The sequence below is a fragment of the Elephantulus edwardii genome, unplaced genomic scaffold (assembly GCF_000299155.1).
Source record: "Elephantulus edwardii isolate Elephantulus edwardi_28Jun2011 unplaced genomic scaffold, EleEdw1.0 scaffold00022, whole genome shotgun sequence".
NCBI classification, from domain to species: Eukaryota; Metazoa; Chordata; class Mammalia; order Macroscelidea; family Macroscelididae; genus Elephantulus; species Elephantulus edwardii.
In genome coordinates this window covers 4,758,873-4,769,545 of record NW_006399772.1, presented here as the reverse complement: position 1 = coordinate 4,769,545, position 10,673 = coordinate 4,758,873, and the positions used below count along the sequence as shown (strand labels likewise).

The 10,673-nt window shown below is 38.2% G+C and overlaps 1 protein-coding gene across 3 annotated transcripts in view; it reads left to right on the top strand.

Moving 5' to 3' along the window:
- PHTF2 (putative homeodomain transcription factor 2) overlaps positions 1-10,673 on the top strand; it is a 116,603-nt gene that overhangs the window by 9,708 nt on the left and 96,222 nt on the right. The window lies entirely within an intron of this gene.

Sequence of the window (10,673 nt, the reverse complement as noted above, 5' to 3'; positions counted from 1 at the left end):
CATGATGCCACTGTTGTAGAATGGGACTAACCCCAGGGTTGGGGAGAGATTGAACAAGATGTGTTCAATAATGTATACTGCACTGAAAAAAAATTTTTTGTCTGGAGAGATACCAGTTATTTAAAAAATTTAGTTGAACCGGAAGTAAGTGGTAATTGAAGCATTTTAAAAGTTAGAAAAAACTATGGATACTGTTGTATGGCCTCTCAGTATATTGTTTTCTGGATATCACAGTCACATTTTTCGTGTAAGTTCTTAATTAGACATGTTAGTGCAGATCAGTCTGCTAAGACTCTAAATGAAATACAACATTATAAAGTTTACAGATAAAAACTTTATTATACTTTATGAGAGTAATATTTAATCAACATTTTCTGTATTTGCCTCTTCATGTTAAACATTTCAAGCTTCGAAGAGCATTTGCAGAACATATAATTAATTGACTTGAGATAGAGGAGTGAGTTTGAATGCTTGGACACACACCTATTAGTGTAGCAATCATCTGCCTTCTTATCTGAGGGTCATTGACCTAGGACCTTTAGGTATGCACCATGAAAAGTTTATGTTGATACTGGAAAATATTGCCGGTTGTCAAACCACTAATCGGATCTGTCCTTTTTTTCTTTCTGTTTTTAATTATTTTCTTGAATAATTAGAAAGATTAAGCTTGTGAAAAGGTAGCAGCTGCTGGTACCACTTTCCCTAATCTTACCTAGCCATTGAGTCCTGTTTGCCAGATGCAGTCCTTTAAATCGGTTATTTCTGGATGTTTCTGAGATCTAAATTCTACAATTCCTTCTGGAGTTTGAAGGGCTGATTTGCAAATGTGAGGCATGAGACTTTGACTTGCATGATAACTTTTGGTGGAATACTAGTCTTTGTGGGGCAGATTTAGAGGTACTAAATGTTATTCAGTACTTTGAAACTCCTATCCCAGAACTGGCAAACCTTTTCTGTAAAGGGCCTTTTAGTAAATATTTATGCTTTGAGGGTCATAATGTCTTTTTCTACTGATGTGCCTCAGAGAAGTAACTTGCCTGGAGTTAAACAGAATTAAGCCTCAATTTTCAACTCTGAAAACCTATGCTGTCATTTACCAGCAAGATAACCTTCCTTGTATCAGTCAGGATTCTTTTACCAATCCAACTCTAGCTAACTGTAGCAAAAAAGAAAGGACATGCATGTGGACCTTGTATTCAAGTGAGACAAAATTTCTGGGGAAAAAAAATTCCCACTTTTTACAGAGATACCCCAAATAATAATTACAACATATATACTGCTTATTATATCGCAGGCACTTAAAAATGGTAATTTAATAGAAATTAGATGGTTGAAATGAATCAGGATCTCTGATATATGCTCACCTGTCTGCTAAGGAAGGGAGCTTGGTAACAGGCTTAGCATGGCAGAATTAAAAGATGGAAAGAACTTGAATTTTTCAAGAGTACTTGGGCCACATTCATCTTTTTAATTTTTTAAGACTTTTTGGGCCACAAGAAATGCCCTGCATTGGAGCTTCTTATATGAGATAATAAATACTCTTTTTATTTTAAAATTCTTTGGAGTGCTCTATATCTGGTTATAGTTGGTTATTGTTGTTCTTATGTGCTGTCAAGTCACCTGTGACTCATAGTGACCCTATGCCCAGTAGCTCTGTATCCCACACCTTATAGTGAGCCAGTGTCACTGTCTTTGACGTGCCTTGTCCACATGACCCCAGTCACTGTGTCAGTCCATCTTGTCCACTGTCTTTCTCTACGGACCCTCCCCTCTTCCAAGCATTATGTCCTTGTCCAAGGACTGGTCCCTCCTGGCAACATGCCAAAGTATGTGAGATGCAGTTTAAAAATCCTTGCCTCCAAAAAGCAATTTGACTTCACTCTCTTCAGAATAGACCTGTTTGTTTTCTTGGCAGTACTATGGTATATTCAGTGCTCTTCTCCAGCACAACTAAAAGGCATCTATTCTTCTTCTGTCATCCTTAGTCATTGTCCAGCCCTCTGATACATAGCAAGTAATTAAGAAGACAATGGTCTGTATCAGGCACACCTTAGACTTTAGTCTGACTTCTGTTGCTCTTCAGCACTCTGGAGCAATCCCTGCCAGGAGGTGTCAGCAAGTCTGTCATCCTTGGGAATTGGAAATTTTGTTCTTTATTTTTACCTTTTACAAGACTTCTTGTGTAGAATCTTTGATCACAATGTTTGGTAATGGTAGCTGGGGCCCACCCACTTCTTCCAGTCTTATGGTACAGGGGTTCATGGAGGCAGTCAGCCAGCCACACCTTCCACCTCTTCCTCCTGTGTCTGGTGCTCTTCCTTCCTGTGTTGTTCTGGGTGAATAAAGACCAATTACCGAATCTCAGGTAGCCACTTGTGAGTTTCAAGACCGTGGTCACTATGCTGTGACCTATGAAGTACAGCATAAACATGAACCATGTGACGTATTATAACACTGATTAACCATGCTGTCTCGTGAAACCATGATCTTAAACCTCCAAACCAAGGAATCCCAGGAGGTTTTTGATTGTACCTAAGCAGCATTGTTGTTGTATACCTTCAAGTTGGAACTGACCCATAGCTGACCATCTAGTGTATTTTCAGAGAGTAGATCACATGGATGAGAGTGCCCATCATTCTCCAGAGCACCTGGTGGATTTGAACCACATGCCTTTGGGACTCCAGGGTAGCTTCTTACCACTAAGCCACCAGAGCTGCCGAAGCATCTTTAGCATTTGTTTTGTACATTGTTGTAGATATCTCTAACACAACTTTTCCAGTTCAACTTTTTATTAGACTTATGAAATGATTAAGGAATGTATTACATATGCTTTAAAATTTTTTCTTGACCCATACATACATGTGCCTGTTAAATCTTGAACATCATTTTAAAGTAGTCACATTAGTCCAGGTGTGGCCAGATGGCCCAAGCAGACATTCTATAATCTTTAAAAAAATTAGACTTTGGTGGAAAAGACTTGTCAATAAAAAGCACGTAAGGCTGGAACAGCTTCCAGACTTGTTATGACACGGTAGAGGAAATTGTGAACAAAAGAAGTCAATGAAACAGCACCAGAGAGGGTCAGAAACCTATTCACTGGGGTCATCTTAGCCTTGGAGTTAGTTCATCCTGAAATTAGCCATGTAAGCAAGAAGTTCTCCATTTGGCTGTTACTAGTTTTGCTTTTCTGTGCCATGGAGTCAGAACTGACTCTTTGCTGACTCTGCAGTGGATTTTCAGAGGCTTTAAATCACATGGAGGAGATGGCCCATCTTGCTCCTGCACCTTGACAAATGTGTCTGTAGATAATCTCTGTCTGTCTCTCTGTCTCTCGTGTGTGTGTAGAGAGATGTTTATTTGTGTATAGATAGTTTTTATTGAAATATAAATACTTTCAGACATTTGTTTAAGATTACGATTGCTCAGTTTAATGAACTTTTACAAACTTGTATAAACCAGGACTCAGATGGAGAATTTGCTAACTCTCTAAAAATGTGCATGTTTTCTTTCAGTCAGAATCCATCCTATTTATTTCCACCCCCAGACTAATAACTATATGTCTGTGGTTAACAGAATACAGTTTTGGGTTTTATTGTAAAGAAAGAGTTTTAATCCTTATTTTTGAAAGCCTGTATGATGTTGCACAAATCAAATTAATTTCTCTGAATTTTACTTTCTTCAGGTGTATAAAATGGAATTTAGTATCATTTTTTATATTGCGGTGTATTTATAGACTTGATACATGTAAAGTGTTACCATTGTACTCTATATAAAGGAGAACCAAAACCTAAAAGCATTTCAGTTAAGCTTCCGACTCATGTCGTTGTTAGGTACCGTTGAGTGCCTCCGTCTCAGTGACCTTGTATACGACAAAGCAAAGCCCTTGACCTACCTTGTGCCATCCTCACGCTTCCTGCTGTGTTTAATTAAGCTTCACTATTCCAGTCATTGACAATCTTCATTTCTTCTACTGACCCTTTAGATTTCCAAGTATGATAGCCTTTTCTAGGGACTGGCCCCTCCTGATAACATACTCAAAACATATAAGCTGTCCTTGTTTCGAAGGAGCACTTAATAACAGCACCACAAGAAGTGCCATCAAGTTCAGTACAACCACAGCGACCCTGTGAACAACAGATCTGAATCCTGTCCTCTCTTGTGCCATCCTTATCATCTGACAACCTTGAACCCATTGTTCCAGTCACTATTTCAACTGAGGATCTTCCTCTCATTTGCTAACCCTCTGTTTCTAGCATGATGTAGTTTTCTGAGGAATAGTATTGCCTAACAACATGCCCAAAGTATGTGAGCTTAACCATCCTTGCCTCCAAGGAGTACTTTGGCTGCATTTTCTCCAAGACTTTTTTTCTTTTTTTCCCCCTCTCTTTTACAGTCCGTGAGATACTCAGTACTCTTCACACACACACACACACACACACACACACACACACACGGTAGAATGGGGATTCATATGCTATAAATCTTTACAGACGTGGACTGGCACATCTCTATACCATTCAGTGACTGATAGGTTCAAACCTTTTGGGTAAAGGCCCAGGACTCAACCATTGTTCTCTCAGAGCTTCTGCCAGCAAAGTAAATCTTTAATAAATGATAGCTGTTTCCATATTTATTATTATTACTTATCCAAACCTATCAGCATACTTTATTTCGTGGATTCTGAAGGTGAAGGTCTGAGTATCTTTTTTAAATGGCCAAACTTTCTTTCCATTTTGATGCTTCCCAAAATTCTTTAACATTCTAAATGAAGTAGACATTAAATTTTCCAATATTTTCTTGATTTGTGATAGTGATTTACTTTTGTTTGTAAGGCATGATGATGTATCTGACTTTAGAGAGCTCTGGTGGCCTAGTCCATAGGGAATTGCACTGCTAACATGATGTATCTGACATCTTTTGCTGCTCTGAATTTTCAATTCTGGAGCCTTATTGGAACCCTGGTGGCATAGTGCTTAACATACAGGATTGATAAGCAAAAGATCAGCTCAGCTCCTTGCCACTGAGTTGGGACAACTCATAGTCATAGCTGACCCACCAGCAGGTTTTAAAAGGCAGTAAGATTATCCATCTTTCTCCTGGAGAGCAGCTGGTGGATTCAATCAATGTGCCTTTGGCTTAACAGCTCAGGTACAGCCCCTAGGCCACCAGAGCTGTGGAAGATCAGATACAGTGACAGTCACTTCTATAGAAATGTAGAGAGGCAAGAGTACCTTAGGAATTACCCTTTCAGGATCTTCATTTGGACAATCCCTGGCTGGCACTGTGCTGTTAACTGACCCAAAGTTGATAATTCAAACTCAACCTGAAGCATGGTGGAAGGTGATGACCTGGTTCTCTGTTTTGGAATGGCCATACCTTTGAAAACCTTCTGGAGCAGTTTACTCTGTGCACCTGGGGGTCCTCATGAGTCAGAATTGATTCTGTGGCAGTTAACAAGAACAACAAATCTTAAAACAAACAAACAAACAAACAAAAAACAACCTAAGAACAACAAACCTTTGTTTTTAAGATTCAGAAACTGAGACACTGGGAGAGATGAAAACTCCAGGTTACTTAGTTTTGTTTTTACTGAGTTTAGAGATTTTGTCAACTGCGCCAGGAGTTCTAGAATTTGACTCTTAAACCAAATATGCCTTTGCTTAATAGGTGGCAGATTCAACTCTCATCGGTAGAGAAATGGAAAAACAGAAAAAAGGATGTAGCACTAGCTCTTGTTTCCTAGCAATAACCTTCTGGGCTGCTGCACAGTGTTTACAAATGCCGAGGGGATATGCTGTACTCTTGGGTAGGGAAGTAACTAGGTTCTTAACAGCGAAAACAGAAAAGTAGTAGAAATTCCTTACTGGTTTTTAAAAAAGGCTTTTGAAATACCTTTTTCATCATGTTTAGGGATTACATAAATTCTCCAATGACTAATATTAATTTTATATTTGTCCCCCTCTGAAGTTAAGTACATGGTTGTAAAAGGTTGTTTTTTTTATTTTGCAAACATTTTTGTATATCAGAACAAGGAATAACTTCTTTGAAGTAGTACATTTATTAAATTATTTATTTACTTCTTTTCTTGGGTAAATAGAATAATTTTTACATTAAAAGGAAGCACTCATTTGTCTACGACAGTTGCCAAATATGATGCATAAAAATGAGTTGTTTATATAGATATGAGGAGATCCAGGAAACAGTGTTATTTGAATAGAGCTGAAAATTTTTAATGAATAAAGCTACTCAGACCACTGGAGATTTTGGGAAGAAAAAACATGACATACTGGAAAACTAGCCTCTAACCTTTTACATGTTCTGATGAATAAGTTTAAAATAGCGATGTTGGTCAAGAATATAATGTTTGCCTGTTCTATTCCAGATACCTTACTGCCAATTCATATCTAACCATGGTAACAAACATAGTAGTGGAATAAATTGTTAGTTTGACTCTGGCAGCCTAAAATTAGTCAAGTGTACCACCTCTGAAAGACCAGATGACAGTGTCTAAAACACTGTTGTTAACTTGCTGTGTATTTGTAGTTCTACACAAAATGATATTTATAAGTGTTGTTTATTAGAGTAACTTAGAAGCAAAATTGCTCTTTGTCAGAAGGCCCATAGAGTTTATTAACTCAGTACCAGGAGCTGTTAACTCAGTACCAAGGAGTGATTCACAAAAGACAGTTGCCGTCAAGTTGATTCTGACTCAGGAAAGCTTGACGTGTGCCGTAGTGTTTGAAAGGTGGTGACCTTTCAGGGACAGATGACCAGACCTTTCTTCCAGGACACCGCTGAGTGGGCTCGGAATGCCAACTTATGTGGAATGCTTAATATTTGCATCCATCCAGGGACTTGGGAAAAACATCTATAACTAAGATATTTTTCACTCAAATTTTATGTGAAGTGAATATTAGAGCACATTTTAATTCTTCATTTAAAAATGAAATCTTGCTTTAATTTGCTGTCCCTCATAAGTATCTTACCTTTCTAACTGCTCAGGATGGGGTTAATTAATTAATTAATACAGACAGATAGAGAGTTCTGGTTTACCTGGTTTGTGCAAAAGGGGATTGCTCCATGGCTTTAAACAGATGAAAGACAGTTCGGAAAGAAGATGAGGTATTTAATTTTCCAGTCTCGAAATAATTGTTGCTGCTGTTGTTATATCCCATATGGTTGATTACAACTGATAGTGACCTTATGAACAACAGATCGGAACCATGCCATATCCCATGCCATCCTCACAACCTCTGATATGCTTGAGGCCACTACTGTAGTCATTGTTTTAGTTCATCATGTTGACGGCCTACCTCTCTTTTTCGGACCCTCCACCTTTCTCAGCGCGATGTCTTGATGTCTTTCCCAAGGACTGGACGCCCGCTGACAACATGCCTGAAGTATGTGAGATGAACTCCCACCATCTTTGCTCTAGGTGCACCCTTGATGCACTTGTTCCAAGACAGACTTGTTTATTCTTTTTGACAGGCCATGGGATATTCAGGACTCTTCTCCAACACCACAATTCAAAGGTATTGATTCCTCTTTGGTCTTCTCTAGTCATTGTCCAACTTTGAAATGCAGAAGAAGCAACTGAAAATACCACAGCTTTTATCAGGCAAAGCTTAGTCTATAAAGTAATATTGTTGCTTTTTAGTGCTTTGGAGAGGCCCCAGGCAGCAGTTTTTCTCAATTTAGCAAGAATATGTCTTTTGAGTTCTTGACTGCTGTTACCACGGGTGTTGATTGGGTAGCCAAGTTAAATGACATTGCTGACAACTTAAGTCATGATACTGCTGCCGACTGGTCCGGTGGTGAGGATTTTTGTTTTCTTTGTCTTCAGCCCTAATCCATATTGAAGACTGTAGTCTTTGATATACCACATTAAGTGCTTTGAGTCTTCTTCACTTTCTACAAGCAGGGTTGTATAATCTTCATAATACAGGTTGTTGATGAGTCTTCCTCCAATCCTGATGCCACATTCTTCTACATGTAGTAACTTCTTGAATGATTTGTTCAGCATACAGATTGAATAAGTGTGGAGTTAGAATATGAGACTGATGTACACCTTCTCTGATTTTAAACCATGCAATGTTTTCTTGTTCTGTTTAGGCAACTGCTTTTTGGTCTATGTAGAGGTTTCACATGAACACAATTAAGTGTTCTGGAATTCTCAATCTTCTCAATGTTAGCCATAATTTCTTTAGGATCCACACTCACATGCCTTTGCACAGTCAATAAAACACAAGTGGATATCATTCTGGTAGTCTTTGCTCTCAGCCAAGATCTGTCTGACATTAATCGACGATATCCCTTGTTCTTTGGCTGCTTGTGAATTTCTAGAGTTCCCTGTTGATTCCAGACATTTTTAATAATCTTCAACAAGGTTTTACTTGCATATGATAGTAATGATATTGTTTGACAATTTCTATAATCTCTTGTATCACTTTTTTTTTTTTTGCAATAGGGACAAATATGGATCTCAGTTAGCCTTGTAGCTCTTTTTCAAATGTCTTGTAAGCAGCTCCAGGGCTGCATTTGTTTGTTGAGACACATCAGTTGGCAGCAGAATATATTTTAAATTCCTACTTGCTTATCAACAGTAGATTGTTCATAACTAATAGCTCCGTGGAGCCTCATTATATTGACTTCACCTAGGGAAAATACATCTGGTTTTACAACTACAGAACACTTAATTTTATTTATACTGGTGCACATTTAAGATTAAAGACAATTTTTAGCAATGCTTTCTCCCTCATTACGTTGGCTTCATATAAGAAAAATTTGACATGTTTCATTTGAATAGTACATGTTATCAGGAGGGGGCAGTCTTTGGAAAAGACATCATACTTGGAAAGGTGGAGGGTCACAGAGAGAGAAGAAAGTGGATTGAGAAAATGGATTGACTGTCAGTGGGCTCAGCTAGAGAACATGAGAATGGACCATGGGGATGGCATAGCATTTGGCAGGTTGCCAGTCAAAGGATTGCTGTGAGCTGTGGTGGACTCGACAGCATATAACAATAACTGCTAAACAGAGCAGAATGAATTTGTATATATATATATCTAATAAAAGAAATATAGATATAAAAAAAGGGACCAGGTCTTACTGTGACCATATAGGTTTTCAGGCTGACAAAATTCTTTCCATTTCAAATCTGTTTCCTAAGAAACATAGTCAAATAGGATTAAGTTCTTGTCAGAGTGACCAGCTTAGAAGTCAACCTGAATAAACTCCTGTTTGCTAATCAGAATAATCTGATCAAAAAGGGCAATGATTTCAACAGGCTGAAGCTATCAGCATCTTTAAAGTAAAGAGTTCATCCTGATAATTAAATACAAACACACTCTCTCTCTCACACACACACATATGAGTGTGTATATATACACATATGTGTGTGTATATATATATTTTTAAAAACCAAATAAGATAATGTTAACCCATGGAAATGCTAAGTAACTACCATATTACTTTATAAATTTGTAAAAAAAATCAAGGGGAGGTAGAGCAATATACTGTTGATATGAAAAAGTATGTTATTTTTTTCTATTAAAGTGCTAGCAGGGAACATGTAATCCAGATCGGAGATAAGCAAAATCTTACTGAAGATTATCTCAAAATGACTAGGACAGTACATAGACAGAAGACTGCCAGAAACACAAGCTGGATTTATAGAAGCAGCCTTGGCACTAAGCTGTGGATATCACTGCTGAGGTCAAATGGATCATGACTGAAAGCATTAAGTACCAGAAGGATGTCTCTTAGTGTTTTATTGACTCAGCAGAGCCATTTTACTCTGTGCATCACAATTGTGGCTAACATTGAGAAGAACGGGAATTTCTAAACACCTGATTGTGCTCATGTGAAATCTATACCTCTACCTACCAAGAAACTGTTGTTCGAACAGAGCAAGGGAACATGGTTCAAGAAAGGAGTGTCAGGGATATATCCTTTCTCCATATCTTTTCAATCTATATGTGGAACAGATCATTTGAGAGCCTGGACTTTTTGGCATCGGGATTGGAGGGAGACTCATTGGTTATGCTGTGCAGATGACACAACCTTGTTCACCGAAACTGAGAAGACTTGAAGTCTTTGCTGCAGAAGCTCAAGGACAACAGCCTTCAATATTGATTGCATCTCAACATCAAGAAAACAAAGATCCTCCTGGGCCGATTGGCAGTATCTTGACAGATGGACAAAAGAATAGGGGTGACGTTGTAACGGAACCATGCTTTGTGCTGTACCTTCCTCATCATCTCTATCTGAGCCCATTGTTACAGTCACTATGCCAGTCCACCTCCCTGAGAGTCTACCTCTTTTGCTGACCCTCCAGCTTTCCAAGCATGATGTTCTTTTCCAAAGACTGGCACTTCCTAAGACCATAAGCACTTTAAAAACATCTCTTTTGTTGAGTCAGTAATAGAAGTTAATGCTACTCTGGACAGTGTTAGATTGTAAATAGTTTTTGCAAATTAACTGGCAAATATTACTTCATGTTTTAGCACAATCTCCTTTAGATAAAGGGTTAGCTATAAATTGAAAAATACTGTAATTGGATATTTTTCTTTCTCTGCACAGTTTTTCCTGATCTTATGTGGTGGAAATGAACTATGCACATTCTCTCATTCTACCTGTGTCATTCTTAATAGCAGTTCTGGGACCTCTGGACT